Below are 18040 nucleotides of genomic sequence, written 5' to 3' on the forward strand. Positions count from 1 at the left end.
AAATGGATATATAAGAGGAAGAAGGGCCCCGATGGCAAGATTAAGACGTAAAAGGCTTGTTTGGTGGCGAAAGGGTATACTCAGAAAGAAGGCATTGACTATGAGGAAACCTTTTCACCTGTGGCCATGCTTAAATCCATTAGGATCCTGCTAGTTGTAGTAGCATACCATGACTACGAGATTTGGAAAATGGATTTCAAAACCGCGTTCCTGAATGGAGATCTTAGTGAAGATATCTACATGCAGCAACCGCAAGGCTTCATTGCTGCTGGTTAGGAACACATGGTATGTAAACTTAATAGATCCATATATGGGCTTAAGCAAGCTTCTATGAGTTAGAACATCCGTTTTGACTCTGCCATCAATTTGTTTGACTTTGAGCAGAATCCGGATGAGCCCTGTGTTTACAAGAAGTCTAGTGGGGATAAGATCATCTTATTGGTGTTGTATGTGGATGATATCCTACTCATTGGGAATGATGTAGGAATGTTGACTTCAGTCAAGGTATGGCTTTTACAGCAATTCTCCATGAAAGATCTTGGAGAAACTTCCTATATACTGGGTCTTCGACTCTATAGAGATAGATCGAAGCAGATAATTGGATTATCCCAGGTTGCTTACATTGACAAAATTGTCAAAAGGTGCAACATGGAGAACTCCAAAAAAGGAAATGTTCCTTTCAGGCACAGAGTCACTCTCTCCCAGAAGATGTCTCCCAAGACTTCTGAGGAGATTGAGGGCATGAAAGATGTTCCCTATGCCTCAACCGTAGAGAGCATCATGTATGCCATGTTGTGCACTCGCCCTGACATTGCTCAGGCAGTGAGTGTCGTAAGCAGGTTCCAGGCCAACCTAGGGTAGGAGCATTGGACTGCTATGAAGAACATACTTAAATACCTTCGAAGGACAAAAGAGTTTTGTCTGGGGTATACTGATGCCGATTTCCAGTCGACTCCAGATAATAGAAAGTCTACATCTGGGTATGTTTTCACGATAGGATCGTGTGCTGTTTGCTGGAAAAGCAGCAAACAGGGGTCCACGACAGACTCCACAACTGAAGCAGAGTACATAGCCGCAACTGAAGCTGCCAAGGAAGCCGTGTGGATGAAGAAGTTTGTTCACGAATTAGGAGTGGTTCCGTCCAGCATATCACCCATCCCGTTGTTGTGTGACAACAATGGAGCGATCGCCCAGGCTAAGGAGCCTCGAGCCCACTCAAAGTCAAAGCACATCGAGAGGAAGTACCATGTATTGCAGAAGATCGTTGGTAGAGGGGACGTCCTGATTTGGAAGGTAGCGTCAACGAATAATGTGGCAGACCCATTAACTAAGCCACTCACACAGAAGGTGTTTGAGAAACACATGGAAAGTATGGAACTCCGGCTTGTACCAGATTGAACCTAAGTGCAAGTGGGATTTGTTAGATAGTTTTGTATGCCCTTAGCTTCAATCAGTTTTGATGTACTTTTGATATTTAATGTAAATAAATAAAGTACATGTTTCATTCATGTTGTGTGGTATGCTTCTGCGTAAGACCCTAAAACTGGACACTTAATGAGACTTGTGTTGGTTTTAAATGTTCACAGCCATTGGATAAGTCTGGGGAGATTTATCCTACCAAGGCTAACACTGATGTGCTGCCAACTGTTGGGGTGGCTTGTCTTAGCCGCCAGGGTGAGACCCAAGGCACACGCAATGTAGGATTACTTGAATCCTTGAACCGGACCAGATTTCCAGTATTGCCTGGACCTTGGAGATTGATGGGAAAAACTAGAAAGTTATACCTGACCTCTAGACCCGATTGTGGTACTACACTAGGTGTTGGATTGGGCTGTCTTTGATATGCCAATCAGTGAGATCCTTAGCGGGGGTCAAAACCTGGGTATGTCGAGACAGTATGAGAATTCATCTGAGTGGGTGATCATAGTGACGGGATCAACCCCTTTGTCGGACAAAGGTAATGATAATGCACTCTCTTTGATGGAAACCAAACTGCCGGTAGTTGATTTCAATCATTGGAATTTTATTTTGCAAAATTTATATATATGCTATATACTTACATAGGTTTCAAAATATTTGCAAATGGTTTTAATTCCCAGGATCCATGTGAGTAGAGAGTGCAGCTAAAAGAATGGTAGGATCCATCTAATGGACGCCAAAAAGATTGCGGAATGGAAGGGCGAATTTAAAAAATTTTCCTACCTTCTTCAAACTCGGAATCGTATTCCCTAATTTTAGAATACAATATTCAAGGGTCCTACTTGAACCATAATCGAACCAGATCTGACCCAAAAGGAAATGGAGGAATTATTCCTGATCCAGAGAAGCAGTATCTCCCAAAGTTGGTGTTTACGCCCAAAGAGGACACCAAGATCCGCTCCTGTTGAAGATGACACAGCTGTAGGTGTAATGGAACCAGCAAAGTGCGTCCTACACACTGGATCCTTCGCAAGAATCCTCTGGAAACTCTGAGCACCAAATCTTTTTCAGTCTTTTCTGCAAGACTGATGTCAAGAACTGATTTCTTGACTTCTTTCTTCTTCAAAGATCGAATCTTGTCAGAAAGAAAGGTGGCGGCTGGAGGAGATCTCCTGAGACGAAGATGGCTGAATTGCTTCTCTTCTCTCTGGAGTGTGTATGAGATCCTATCTCAGTTCGTAGGATGTTTTTTTTTTTTTGCTTACAACCCCTGGTTCGAAATCTGATAATTCTCTCTTAAAGTTTCTCCTCTTTTCTTCTTGATTAAGAAACCTCCTAATTAGGAGTTATCCCATTCCAAAACAGTATTTGGATAGGGGATGATCTTAATCCTATCTGTAGATTAAGTTAGCTTACTCCCGATCTTATCAAGAGGTTACCAGATTCAAATCTGATTTGAATTTGGTCTCCTGGAGTGGATAAGGTTAAAGGCCCAATCTTTTTGCTAACTTTAATCCCAGATTCGCCCCATAGATGGGCGATTATATCAGCCCAGCTTGAAATGGGCTTTTGGCCAATTAAGTATTCAGTGCTTAACTAGTCTCCAATCTGCTGCCCAATTGGGCTTCTTTGTATGGCGTGGAACCCAAGCATTGATCTACACACCAGCCACATGGGTTCGGCCCAGCCTTTATTACAAGGTCCATCCGAATTTACTGAAAAGCTCAATGAACCCCTGAGCCCATCACATGGACCCTATGGGCCCAACACTTACATTAAGTGGTCTCTGGGCCAAGCCATCTTATAAAAACCCAGGGACTGTGGGCAGGTGCAAAATTAGCCCATTAGGTACTATCCTAAATGGTATTAAACTTAACCTCTCAGCCCTTAATGATCAAGCACTGCCCGACAAGAGAGAACCTCTCCCTCAACTGCAAAGAACAGTGCCACACTCTCCACTCACATGGATCCTAGGAATTAAAACCATTTGCAAACATTTTGAAACCATACAAATATATATAAACAAAATTCCAACGATTGAAATCAACTACCGGTGGTTTGGTTTCCATCAGAGAGAGTGCATTCCCGATCATTACCTTTGTCCGACAAAGGGGCTGATCTTGTCACTATGATCACCCACTCAGATGAATTCTCAGACTATCCCAATATACCCAGGTTTTGATCCCCGCAAAGGATCTCACTAATTGGCATATCAAAGACAGTCCAATCCAACACCTAGTGAAGTATCACAATCGAGTATAGGGGTCAGGTGTAACTTTCTAGTTTTTCCCATCTGTCTCCAAGGTCTAGGGCAATACTGGAAATCTAGTCTGGTTCAAGGATTCAAGTAACCCCATACTGCATGTGTTTTGGGTCTTACCCTGGTGGCCGAGACAGGCCATCCCAACACTTGGTGGCACACCAGTTTCATCCTTGGCAGGATAAATCTCCCCAGACTTATCCAATGGCTGTGAACATTTAAAACTAACACGAGTCTCTATAAGTGTCCAGTTTTAGGGTCTTACACAGAATTATACCAATGAATCAAACATGCACTTTATTTATTTACACTAAATATCAAAAATACATCAAATCGGATTGAAGCTAAGGGCATACAAAACTGTCTAACAACAGCAATGTTCCTTGCAATCGAGGGAGAGGTCCTCTCTTGTCGAGCAGTGCTTGATCATTATGGGCTAAGAGGTTAAGTGTAAGGCCATTTAGGATAATACCTGATGGGCTAATCTTGCATCTGCCCACAGTCCCTGGGTTTAGGGCTATTCATGGGTCGGGTTGGGTCGGCTTACTAGTGTTTTCCCAACCGACCCTACCTGGTCGGGTTACCTAAGGTGGAAACCAAAACCGACCCACCGATAAGCAAAACTGACCTGGTCGGTTTGAGTCAGGTTGGGTCGGTTTCGCTGCTAGTTCGGCTCCATCATCACTGTGTCATCTTCAGTGGGAGCTGATCTTGGGATCTTCTTTGGGCGTGAACACCAACGTTGGGATCTTGGGATCTTCTTCTGGTTCAGATCTAGTCTAGTTTGGTTCAAGTAGGATCCCTAAATTTTGTTTCTAAAATTAGGGAATGTGATTCCCAATTGGAAGGAAGGTAGGAAATTTTTGAAATTCCCCCACCCATTCCGCAACAGTTTTGGCATCCATACGATGGATCCTGCCATTCCTTTCATTTATAAAAAAAAATGCTTACTTTAAACACCTCACCTTATGTGATAACTAATATTGCAAGAAACACCAAAATGAAGCTTCTTGCAATGATACTTTAAATGCCTTTTTTTTACTTTTTGGTCTATGTGGCATCTAATGGCACCTACCTTACAAAATAATAAAAAATGTATAAGTAATGTATCACTACTTTTACAATTTTCTAGGCATAGACCTTGTCCGAGAAAACAGTCATAGTACCAAACCTTATGTGTAACCGCAAACGAAAAAAGGGAGAATGACCGATAACCCTAGGGTCAGAATTTGTAGGATCAAAGTACATTTGGGGTAGGTGCCAGCTTGGAATTGATGCATGTTTGTACTTTTCTGAATAAAAAAAATGAATTGAATAGTCATGATATTTATCTTTACTCCTTTGACCTTTATAAATTGTGAATATGCCTTTGATTTTTTTTTTTTTGACTATCTTGTAACCAAAATAACTCTATTTGTTAATTTACCACTACTTTATCGTGAAGGAAAAATTATTAATTTTCTAGTTGTTTTTGTGACTTGGTAATCTTTCTTGTTGTATGGAGAAGGCAAAATCTTGATTGGTTAGCTTAGGTTGCAGCAAAGGAAACTGTTTTATCTTTTTTAATAAATTGCTATTGGTTTCATTTTCATCTTGACTTTAAAATGACCAAATAAAGCTTTAGTTACTTAGAACATATTTTTGTAACAAGTTACTTAATATGTTGCCTATTAGCCTCTCAAACTTCCATTTAAAGTTATTTAAATGACTTCAAACCATTAAAATTCAATTCTAAAAGATGAATTTGCTATGTGCACCATTTAGGGGGTGTTCAATAGTGTGGATGAGAAATTGGGTGGTGTATTTTCATCCACACCACACCTATGGCTTGGACACGTCCGCACCACGCAACAATAGGATACTCCCTCATAGGTGTTCTCAAAGGTGTGGTGTAGTTCAATCCACACTCTATGTTTTGATTCCATGAATCTCACCTACAACATGTGAGATGATCTATGTTGTTAATCAAGAATAAATAATATTTTATTTTTTTAAGTAATATATGTTATAAATAAAATAATATAATATAATTTAACCATAAAATACAAATTAAAGAATCTATATATAATATGAATAATTAAGATAATTAGTAAAAAACATTTGTTAAAAAAAGAAATAATAAATCACAAAAATTAATAAAATATTATAAAATTTATAAAAAATCAAATATATTAAAATTAGTAAATTGCCAAGAGTAATATTTTTTTATAAAATCAAATAGTTTTATAAAAAATAATCATTCTTATACAAATTATAGAAATTAAAGGAAAGGTCCATGATTTTGGGATTATTGACATTGAATAAAATGTATCGTGCGAAGTAGGGAATCATTAATTTTGGAATTGGCCATTGTGGTGTGGAAAAGTCCATGAGATTTAACAGTGGACAAGAGTTTAAGATATGGTGTGGACCATTCCATGATATAGTGTGGTTCAATCCACACTACGGTACCGAACGATAAAGGCGTTGTTTGGTACCAAGGCGTTCCACGGCCATTTTGAATCCACATAGGCGCCACATGGGATGTTGGGGTGTAACGGTCGAAAAAACTATTTGATTGCACTGTTTTTAGAGAAAAACGAAAAGAAAATGGGAATGCATCGAAACTTGTGCAACTCACAACCGCCTGCAACGCAAAAAAGACGATTTGAGTTGGAGGCTACGGTGTTTCTCGAAACAGGAGAGTGACATGACACTTATGTGTACACTGAGTTGGCAGTGGGAAAACACTATCCAGTGTATCATTTTCATTAGAAGAAGCAAATTAGACAAAAACTACAAACGTAGCACATCAATTAACAAAGACATAAAAAAAAAAGTAAAAGAAAATGGTTTTATATTTATTAATGTCTTAATGTGATAGATAATCTGGATTAGATTCTTGATGGTTACTATGGAACAATGTAAATGAAATGTTGTCCTTTAAAAGCCACATCTTACCAGCCTTTTTATTATTGATTTTTAATTCGAAGTTATTAGAAGTTGGATTGGATTTGATGAACAATAAAACTGAGCTTGTGATCTTTTGACTTTTTTTTTTTATCCTTTCTCATAATTTGAGATAGAAATAATTAAGGGTGTCAATCACTCAGCTAGAAAGGTCTCCGGTTGATTGTAGTGGAGAGCTAGGATAAAATATATTGCCTTCATCAGGGTTAAGCAAATTTTATGGTTTGGGAGATAGCCCACCACCAATTAATAGTATTAAATATGAGAGTTTGTCCATTTCTTTTCGTAATTAACGTGGTATTTGGAACTGGAGCGTTTCACAAGCGTTTTGTTTCACAAGTGGGTCTCGATTCACAAGTGTTTCGTTTTATTTGTTTTTTTTTTTTGAAAAATACAAAAAAAAAATCAGGATGAGGTTGATTGGGCATTTAAAGTGATTTGATTTAATAGTATAATATATTTGTAATGACAATTGTACGACACCTCAGAAAAATAGTTAGTTTTTTTCAAATTTCAATGTGTCACGTCACCAAAGCGATTCAGGATCACCAAGGTGATTCAAGAAAATTTGATATTTCAAGAAACCCCACTTTTCCTTAATTCCAAAGCTAATCATTACAAAAACATTTTTTTTTAAATAAAAAAGGTTTCCCAAATGTGATTTTCTTGCCAATTCCATTTAATTGCTGGTGTGGCATGCATGACACATTAGCAGAAATGGAAGCTTGTGAAACACTCTAGTGCCAAACACCCACTAATTAGTTTGTCGATTAATGTACTCCATGTATTTGTCTACACTGGTTGGTGCTTGTCTACATATCCAAATATCTAATTCAATTAAAATATCAATAAAATAAAATTAGCATCTATCTATCTATACTATATTATAAAGTGATTAGGTCTCAGGCATCAATTCTCTCCTCCCATTCCCCCTTCTTTCTTCTCTCCTTTCTCCCTTATTCCTTTCCATCTATCTCATTCACTCTCTCTCTTTTCCTCTTCTTCCTACTAAGGGTGTCAATTGACCAGTTTTGGTTTAGATCCAATTCGATCCAAACCTAATCAAAATCGTGTTTGGACAGTCCATTATAATTATTGGATTGGGCCAATCCAAAATAAATTGGTCCATACTCTTATTGGTTTGAATTAGACCTAAACCAAATTTCCAATAATCCGATCATGAGGCCAAATCCTTGTCCAATTTGAAATCAATCAAAACTAAAAACAACATAAAATCACTTTTATGAAAGTATTTTTACGAAATCATTTTTATAAAAGCACTTTTATAAAAGTACTTTTATGAAAAGTATTTTTACGAAAGCATTTTTATAGAAATACTTTTACAAAAATACTTTTATGAAAGCATTTTTACAGAAGTAGTTTTATAAAAGCACTTTTATGAAAGCAATTTTACAAAAGTACTTTTATGAAAGCACTTTTATAAAAGTACTTTTACAAGAAAGCACTTTTATGAAATCACTTTTACAAAAAAACTTTTATGAAAGCACTTTTATAGAAATACTTTTACCCAAAAGCACTTTTATGAAATCACTTTTACAAAAAAAACTTTTATGGAAGTACTTTTATGAAAGTACTTTTATAAAGGTCTACGAAAGTACTTTTCAAAAAGTACTTTTATAAATGTACTTTTACAAAAGCACTTTTTCAAAAGTACTTTTATAAAAACATTTCTACGAAAGTACTTTTATAAAAGTACTTTTATAAGTCTATGGAAGTGCTTTTCGAAAAGTGTTTCTACAAAAGTGCTTTTATATAAAAATACTTTTACAAAAGCACTTTTTTTAAGTATTTTCAATAAAGTGTTTATGTAAAAGCACTTTTATGAAAATATATTTGTCAAAGTGCTTTTATATAATTTTTAATATTTTGTTTGGTTTGGATTGGATCTAATCCAATCCATTTAGTTTTTAGTGGATTGGATTGGATTTGGACTAGATTGGGTCCAGTTGATTTATAAGTGGACTCACATTGGACTGGATCGTGTTGGATCAAATCTGTCCAATCGACACCTCTATTCCCTACCCATCCCACCCATTAAGCCACATGGCAAGGGGGTTAGTTATCAAGGAAAGAAAGAGAATTTTGGTTTTATGCACTATCCCCCACCTTCCCCTAAATTATCTCTAATTAGGTAGAGAGTTTCTCTCATAAATTATCTATAATTCCTATTTAACCTCTCCCACTTTTGATCTATATCTATCTAAAGAATGTTTGAAATAAAAAATTTAAGAATTATTTAAATATTATAATAAAATTATGCAATAACTTTAAAATATTTATTAAAACACAAAACAATATTTTTATGGATTATTCAATTTAATAACTAAATAATATTTTAAAATTTAAACGACAAAATTATTTAAATGTTATTAACATAATAAAAATTTAAAAATAAAAAAAATATTTAAATATTTCAATAACTAAATACTATAAATAAAAATATTAAAAATAGATGAATACTTATATACCATAATATTGAATATTAAGTAATAACTTTAAAATAAATAAAATTTAAATAAGTATTTTAAATATTTTACATATTATTTAAATACTTAAATAAATAAATATTTTAAATAATGAAATATTTAATATTACTAAATTTTAAATAGTTAAAATCAAGAAATTATGTAATGAAGTTAAAAAATTTCTTACAATTAGAAAAGTAATTATAGATTTCATAATATTTGAACTAATAATATAATGGAATTATATGATACTAGTATAAATTATAATTTTACAAATTATTAAATTCAATAACTAATTAATATTTTGAAATATAAGTAATGACATTATTTGAGTAACCAAATAATATTGTAAATAACTAATATTTAAATATGTTAAATATAAAAAATAGATAACTAAGTCATTGTTTGAATATTAGTTAAAAATAGATTAAATACAGAAATTATGTAATAAATATTTATTAATAATAATTTTAAAATATTTATCTATATTTATTATATATTTTGTATATACTAAAATAAATATTTAGTGTATTTTCAATAATTATTTATTGTATTTGTAATAAATATATTTTTATCTTAAATTTAATTTGTTGTACTTATTGGATTTATTGTATTTTTGTTATAATTTATTGATTAATATTTGGTAGAGATTAAACTATTATTGGATATTACACTATTTATTGAATAATTTAATATATTTTTAGAATTTATTGTATTGATTGTATATTTATTAGTTATTTGTTGTATTTTCATTCTAAATTTATTTTCAATAATTGTGTATTTTTGCTATAAATTCTCAATGATTATTGGAGATTAAACTATTAGTATTTATTAGAGACTAGACAATTAATTTAGCTAAAATTAGGAGTGTCCATGGGTTATTTTCGATTTGGTTGAAGGTTGTTTGTTCAACTAAACCAACTTGAGTGGGTTGGGAGTTTGGTCACTCAGAACTAGATGTTCATGGGTTGGGCAGCCCAATAGGTTGGCCTAGCTTGGCCCATTCTAAATCAGGCTTGGACAAAGTTTTAAACCCACAGGCTCAGGTTTCGGCATTAAATATCAGGTCTAACTATTTTTTGGGTTGGGCTCAAGCTTTACCAAATTTAGCCCATCCCAAACATGACCCGATAATATTATATATTGTAAAAAATATAATATATATTAATAATACATAAAATATATATTATATATTAATAAAATTAGTAGTGAAAATGTATTATATATTATAATATATAGAATATTATAAAATATATGATATATCATTAATATAATATAAAATATTTGTCTAGATTAGGCTTCGGGCTTAGGCTCAGGCCTGGTCATTTTTTGTTTATAAAGAGGAAAAGCCCAATTCAGGCCTACCCGTGTATAGGTCTGCCCAAAACCAACCGACCATTAGTAAAAATCAGCCAACTCAGGTTGTATCAATTTGGTTAATCGACTCAAAAGATTTAAACTTAAAATTTAATTTAAATTTTAAAAATACAATAATATTATTAAAAAATAAATAACTGATTTAAATTTATAATGTAAAATATTTTAGACTGAGAAATATAGGAATTTTCCCACTTCCCATATTAAAAATTATATATATAGTTAGAACGGTTCCATTTTGGACGATTTACAAATGGTCAAACCAAAACTAATTCAATCTGGTCGGTTTGGGAAATTGCTGAACCGAAGTTGACTGAAAAATACTAGAAAACTGACCAACTCAAGTCAAGTTGGTCGGTTTCATCAGTTTGATGAACCATCTCAACTGAAATTAAGTATTGTTATTTTTGTATTACAAAAAAACTATTAAAAGTAGTATATAAAATATAAATAATTATTAATTATTTAAAAGTTAAAATATCAAACAATTGTATACTCTTATGTATTTATATTATTTAGCTTTTGCTTAACAAAGCCTATGCATCGCATGAGTCCCCACTAATACGTTTCCATTGAGAGGAAATTAAATCATATGTAATTTATATAGAAATTCAATTACAATTCTAAAATATCTCCTCTTACTCCTCTCTCCTAAAATCTCTAATAATTCATTAGTTATTGCTCTTAGGATATGTTTGGTTTGAAGGAAATGGTAGGGAAAGGAAGGGAAAAATAAGGAAATCCATACAAGATTTGTAAAAGTTTTCATGTTCTTCCTTTCTTTTCCCTACTTTTTTTTTTCAAACCAAACACAACTTTAAGTTTTCACTCTTACTCCCTCTCTCTTTTCTACGCAACTTCCCAATTATCTAATAAAACCCAAAGTTTTCTCCTAAAATCTCTCACTAATACATTATTATTAAGTTTGAAATAAAGATTGGGTTCTTCCGTTGTTTTTACTTTTTCAAAGCCTGATAAGGTGAAATTTGGGTTCGTTCTTTTTACCTTTACGTACTGTGCAGTTCAGTCCTACATTTTAATCATTCTCCCTGTGCAGACTTTTTTGAAGAAACTGAGATTCTGTTTTTTTGAGGGTATTGCAGATACGGGACTGAGAGTGATAGGAGTAGTATAGACAAGAGATTGAAAGTTTAAAGGTATAGATTTACTGCAGACATCAAGGCTGAGAGTTTAAAGGTCAGTGCAAAGGCATTTCTTTCTTTCTTCTTCTTTTTTTTTTTTTTTAATATTTGAGAACATGTTTTTTATTGTAAATAGTTTAGACGAAACTAAGAGTGTGATTCTGTTGTTTGTTTGCAGAAGTCATTGTTCTCAAACCGTAGGAGAATCTGTTCTTTGATTGTAGATGGATTAAAGGCTAAACTGATTCAGGTAAATCCATCTCTCTCCCACTAGAACTTTTAAAGGAGAAAAATATATTCACTTGGCCGGTTTTTTAAGAAACTCTATAGATACTTAGGCCATGTTTGGTTCACTGCTATGGGTTTCATTTTCTTAATTCTTGCTCATTCTAGGCAAGAATGGGCAAGAATGAATAACATTAGAGTGTCATGGTTACAAAATTCTTGCCAACCATCACATTCTTTTTAGAATGAAAAATTAGCCCCATAGCACAAAAATTGACTAGACTACAACATGAAAAATAATCATGCCCCATCTTGCTCATTTCATTCTTTGAGAAAATTCTACCTATAAAACTATTGCCATAGATGTTTACTTTTGCAAAAGCACTTTTATAAAACTACTTTTACGAAAGCACTTATATAAAACTACTTTTACATGAAAGAACTTTTATGAATAAAGTACTTTTACATGAAAGCATTTTTATGGAAGTACTTTTACGAAAGTACTTTTATAAAAACACTTTTACAAAAGTACTTTTATAAAAACACTTTTACGAAAGTACTTTTATGAAAGCACTTTTATAAAAGCACTTTACGGAAGCACTTTTATGAAAGTGCATTTATAAAAGCACTTTTACGGAAGTACTTTTATGAAAGCACGTATGAAAGTAAAACACATATAAAAGCACTTTTATGAAAGTACTTTTATAAAAACACTTTTAAGGAAGTACTTTTATGATAGCACTTTTATGAAAACACTTATAAAATCACTTTTATGAAAGCACTTTTATAAAAATATTTTATGAAAGCACTTTTATGGAAGTACTTTTACAAAAGCACTTTTACGAAAGTACTTTTACAAAACATTTATGCTAATTGATAAACATTGACTATTGGAGACCTGGGCTAGCTGTTTGTGAATACCGGCACAATTTTTTTTTTTTTTTTGAAGAATGAAAATGAGCAACATAGGACACTTGTCAGTCTGAAAATAATTCATTTTTAGGAAAAAGGTGTTTGGTTCATAGCAATATTTTATCATTCTACCTATTTTTACCCATTCTTTTTCATTTTAGAATTTCATCTTGGATAAGAAAGAGAAAGAATGAGAATTGAACCAAATATGACCTTAATTGCTATCCCATTCTCTATCCTATTTATCTTAACTCTTGCTCTTCTTCACATTCTTCTTGGTCTTCCATGTTCTCTGTTCTTTTTGGTCTTGACTATTCTCTATTCATCTCTTCTTTTCATTCATGTCCAATGGAATCGTTTCACTAAAGCAGGAGTTTGGCAGTGGCAGAAGTAGTAGCAATGGAGCAAAAGGAAGATAAAACAAAGTGAGATTAATAGGTATGTCCATTCTCTCTCACTCCAAATTAAGGAAAAAGATGATAGATATCACCAGTCAATCTTGCCATTTTATGCTAGATCGATCAAAGAGTTAGAAAAGTAAAAAACTCAAGTAATTTAATTAATCATTTTATGCTAATCCACAAGTATGATTTTATATACACAAAGTACCCATTTTTTGTTTTAACTAAGAAATCAGTTTCATAAAAGAATACATGATGAGAGAGATCATGCACATTTTGCTCAGGATTCATTAACATTCATGGAAACTGTGTTGAAATATCAAGGAACAGGAAGGATAGTTTGACTTTTGTTCTAGGTTTTCGATCAACACCTATGAGACATTACTTTGGAGCTGATGGTGCGTGATCTGGATGCTCTTAGCTGGAGGGAAGCTCGAACGTCGGTTGCTTTGCTGGCTGGTCGAATTGCAAGAAAAAAAATGCTTAGAGAACTTAAGGTAGCTTACCCAGTGTGGGCACTCCGATGCTTAAGTTAGTAATCTGGTATGCGAGCTAAAAGCTTAATTTCAAGTAGGCTAGTGAGCAATAAATCACATGTACTTTACACTATTGGGGTTGGTTCCATTATATAGGTGATTTGTCGTATGCCTTACAAAATGCCTTTGAGATCCCCGGTCCATGCTACTAGGAATTCCTTCCACTCTAAGAGGTGGACTTCGTGTGAGCTTATAAGGCTTATCGAGTCCGTCTGATCCGAGCAGGATGAGGATAAGAATTGCAGACGTGCAACATGATCCCAAAGAGGTTGGAGACAACTGGCTATCTTCTAGAAGTTGGATACTGTCACCTCGGCAAGTCGAGCCTTTGCGAGGTGCTTAGACCTCGGTCTTGGTCGATGTGCCCAAGGTACCTGAGCTGACCTGGCTTGCTAAGGTGGCAGGAGATGCTAGGTTGTCATCCAATCAGCAGGTCGCTTCCACGTGTCCGGGTATTGATAGCTCGGGCCAAATTACCCCACATCAATTGCCCTCCAACCCTATGCCAGGGGTCCTAACCTAGTGCGGGAGTTCACGACGATCCTAGGTAGATTTGGCTCGGTCTTCATCCTAGCCAAGGTCCGATCTAGAGGTTAGACCTTAATGACCCAACTAGCTCAACCACAAAGTTGGATCGCATATCGGGGACACATGGACATCACTCGAATTAAAAATTCTGCGGACATCAAAACGCACGCTCAACCAATTTCGACTTCGAAAGTCGTGTGACTGGTCTCATGGAAGCCATCAGATCAAATTGATCTAAGCCATCCGTGATCGACTATAGCGCCTATAAATAGGGGCCTTGGGGTCCCATTCATTTTGTCCCAATCTGAATTTTCGCATTCTGGAGGTCGCATTCTAACTTCCAGGTCAGTCGCTTTTCTCTTGCCTCTGAGGTCATTCTCCTTTCTTAGGTAAGTCATCTTTCCTTACTTCAATTTGTTCCAGTCGAGCCGAGGAGGGCACCTTGGCTCAAGACATAAAGTCTAGCCCGGTCAGAATGGTCACTTCGGCACAAAGCTCAAATCCTAGCCTGGCTGAGGTGGTCCCCTCAGTTTAGGAATGAAAAGCTTCTAGCAAAAAAGCATCGTCTTCACATCACACCCATAAGCCCTGAGGTCCAGATTGTTTCGGTCCTTTTACCTTGTTACAGGAGCGGATCAATGCTTTAGCTGAACATTTTAAGTTTCCTGACCACTATGGCTATTACCTACCCTTGGAAGGCTTCCCTTGGGAACATGAGGATGAGGAGATTACAGTCTTCGAGGAGCAATTGCTCGCCAGGATCCATTTCCCTCTTCATCCTTTCATCATTGAAGTTCTCAAGTTCTTTGACGTCACGATTGACCAACTCCACCCGAACTCGGTCCGTACCTTGGTCAGTACCATCTCCCTTTTCCATGAACTTGATCTCCATCTAGACTTAGATATCATTAGCCCGCTTTGCTCCACCAAGAAGAATCCAGCCGACCCAAAGGAGGTAAACAAATATAGTTATTATATAGCTTTCCGGCCTAGATACAAGCTTCTTCACGAGTATCCCTCCAAGGTCCCGACCTGGAAGAGGAGATACTTTACTATGGCCATCGATGGGGGGTGGCCTTTCCTAACTCACTAGAGAAAAGGCATTAGTAACCTCGGGGACTGGATGGGTAGGAAGACAAGGAAGAAAATGCGATCCATGGTAGAGCTCGACATGAATCTAGAGGACTATTTAATCGAGGAGAAGCTCGTTAAGGCCGGGTTGAGTCCCTCGGGTAGGTCGTCACTTTGGGTGCACATGCTTTCTTTTAATGCTTGCTTTACTTTATATTGCTCAAGTAAATCTTATGCTCGTCTTCCACATGTATCATGGTTGAGTTTCCAATGTTTGAACTATTCACCAATATGGAAAGGAAGAAGAAGAGGAAGGCATCTCGAGGCGACTCTTCCCATAAATCGGCGGCCGAGTCCATTGCACCCGTTGCTCCAGCTCCAACTAGGGACGAGGAGGTCCTTGTCATCGATCTTGTTGAGGAAGACCAAGGGAGGAAGTCATCACCTCACCAACCCGAGGTGACCCAAATTCTCGAGCCTCGGCCTAGTCATCCTGGGGCCTAATCTTCATGCACGGTCCCCAAGGAGAGCTGAAGAATATTGAATTTCCAAGTTGCCCTCAACAAGAGCAAGGAGGTGGTCTTCTCCAAGGAAGTCTCTAAGTATGTCAAGCTACAGCCTACCGAGGTGGCTGCCAAGGTAGTAGGTCACCTCATGGTGGTATGTCTCCGATCTCAATACTATGCTTTTGTTTGTTTCTCTTTTTGTACTTAACAATTTTTGCTCTTCTTGCAGACAAACTCCATGATTCACTCTCTACTAAAGTAGTCCGAGCAGTATGCTGTCAGGATGCAAGCTGCCGGTGCGAAGGCACAAGCTATTGAGTCGGCGATTGTGGAGTGCCAGACTAAGTTGGTGAAGGTTGTCGATGCCATCAATGTTAGATAGTTTTGTATACCCTTAGCTTCAATCAAAATTGATGTACTTTATGAGTTTATTGTAAATGATTAAAAGTACATATTTGATTCATGTTCCCTTGGTATGTTTCTTGTATTACCCTTAAACTGGACACTTATTGAGACTTGTGTTAGTTTTGAATGTTCACAGCCAGTGGGTCGGTCTGGGGAGACCTATCCTGACAAGGCTGACACTGTGGTGCCACCAAGTCGGTTGGGGTGGCTTGTCTCAGCTACCAGGGTGAGACCCTAGGCACATACAGTGTGGGATTAATTGAATCTTTGAACTGGACCATATTTCCAGTATTGCCCTGGACCTTGGAGATTGATGGGCAAAACTGGAAAGTTACACCCGACCCCTAGACTCGATTATAATACTGCACTAGATGTCGGATCGGGCTGTCTTTGATGAAGCAATCAGTGAGATCCTTAGCGGGGGTCAAAACCTGGGTATGTTGGGACAATCCGAGAATTCATCTGAGTGGGTGATCATAGTGACAGGATCAACCCCTTTGTCGAACAAAGGTAATGATCGGGGATGCACTCTCACTGTTGGAAACCAAGACTGCCGGCAGCCGATTTCAACCGTTGAAATTTGTTTTGCAAAATATATTTTATATGAGATATAAAAGTATATATATTATGGTTTCTAAAATGTTGGCAAAAGGTTTTAATTCCCGGGATCCATATAAGTGGAGAGTGCAGCACCGTTCCTTGCAGCCGAGGGAGAGGTCCTCTCTTGTCGGTCAGTGTATGATCATTATGGGCTGAGAGGTTAAGTGTAAGACCATTGAGGATAATACTTGATGGGCTAATCTTGCATCTACCCACAGTCCCTGGGTGTTACAAGGTGGCTTGGCCCAGGGACCACTTAGGGTAAGTGTTGGGCCCATAGAGCCCATTTGATGGATTTCAGGGGGTGCACTGTCTTTAACAGTGTATTCGACCAGGCCTTGTAACAAAGGCTGGGCCGAACCCATGTGGCTGATGTGTAGATCAATGCTTGGGTCCCACGCCATGCAAGGAAGCCCAACTGGGCAGTAGTTAGGAAGGTTAAGTGAGCACATAAGCTTAATGGGCCTAAAGCCCATTTCGAACTGGGCTATTAATTTAGTTAATTAAAGGGGCGAATTTTGAGATGGATTAGCAATTAGGATAGGGTCTTAATCCTATCCACTCAGAGAGTCCAGATCTGAATGTGATTCAGATCTAGAAACCTCCTAATAAGATTAGGATAAAGCTAATCTAATCTGCAGATAAGATAAGGGTTTATCCTTATCATTAGAAGAGAAGGCTGATCCAAATATGATTTGGATAAGCACCTCCTAATGGGATTAGGAGCTGATCTTTTCAAGTTAACAAAAGAAGGAAGGGGGCGGCAGCCTTGAGAGAGACCAAGAAACACATCAGATCCCTTTTAGTGCTGAAATCAAGAAGAGAGAATTCTGCACCCTGCGAATACTCTCTTGCCGCCTCCCTGCTCTTGCCACCCTATTTGCCAGTTCGATCTCCAGCTGTGGGAGAAGTCAAGATTGGATTTTGACATCAATTCTTTGAGAAAGGATTGAAAAGGGAGCTGTGCTCACGTTCCATCTTGCTATTTCTTGCGAAGGACAGAGTTCTTGGGGAAGAACACTACTGATTCTGCTCCATCCTGCACTGCGCCATCTTCAGTGGGAGCAGTCTTTGGATCCTTCCTTGGGTGTGAACACCTTCGTTGGGAGATATTGCTTCTCCGTATCAGGTATCATTCTCTCCCATTCCTTTTGGTTCAGATCTGGTTCAATTTAAGGTTCAAGATTTATCCTTGAAAATATGATTTTCTAAATAGGGAATGT

The sequence above is a fragment of the Nelumbo lutea genome, chromosome 1 (assembly GCF_056320005.1).
Source record: "Nelumbo lutea isolate HS-2025 chromosome 1, American lotus-T2T, whole genome shotgun sequence".
Lineage (NCBI taxonomy): Eukaryota > Viridiplantae > Streptophyta > Magnoliopsida > Proteales > Nelumbonaceae > Nelumbo > Nelumbo lutea.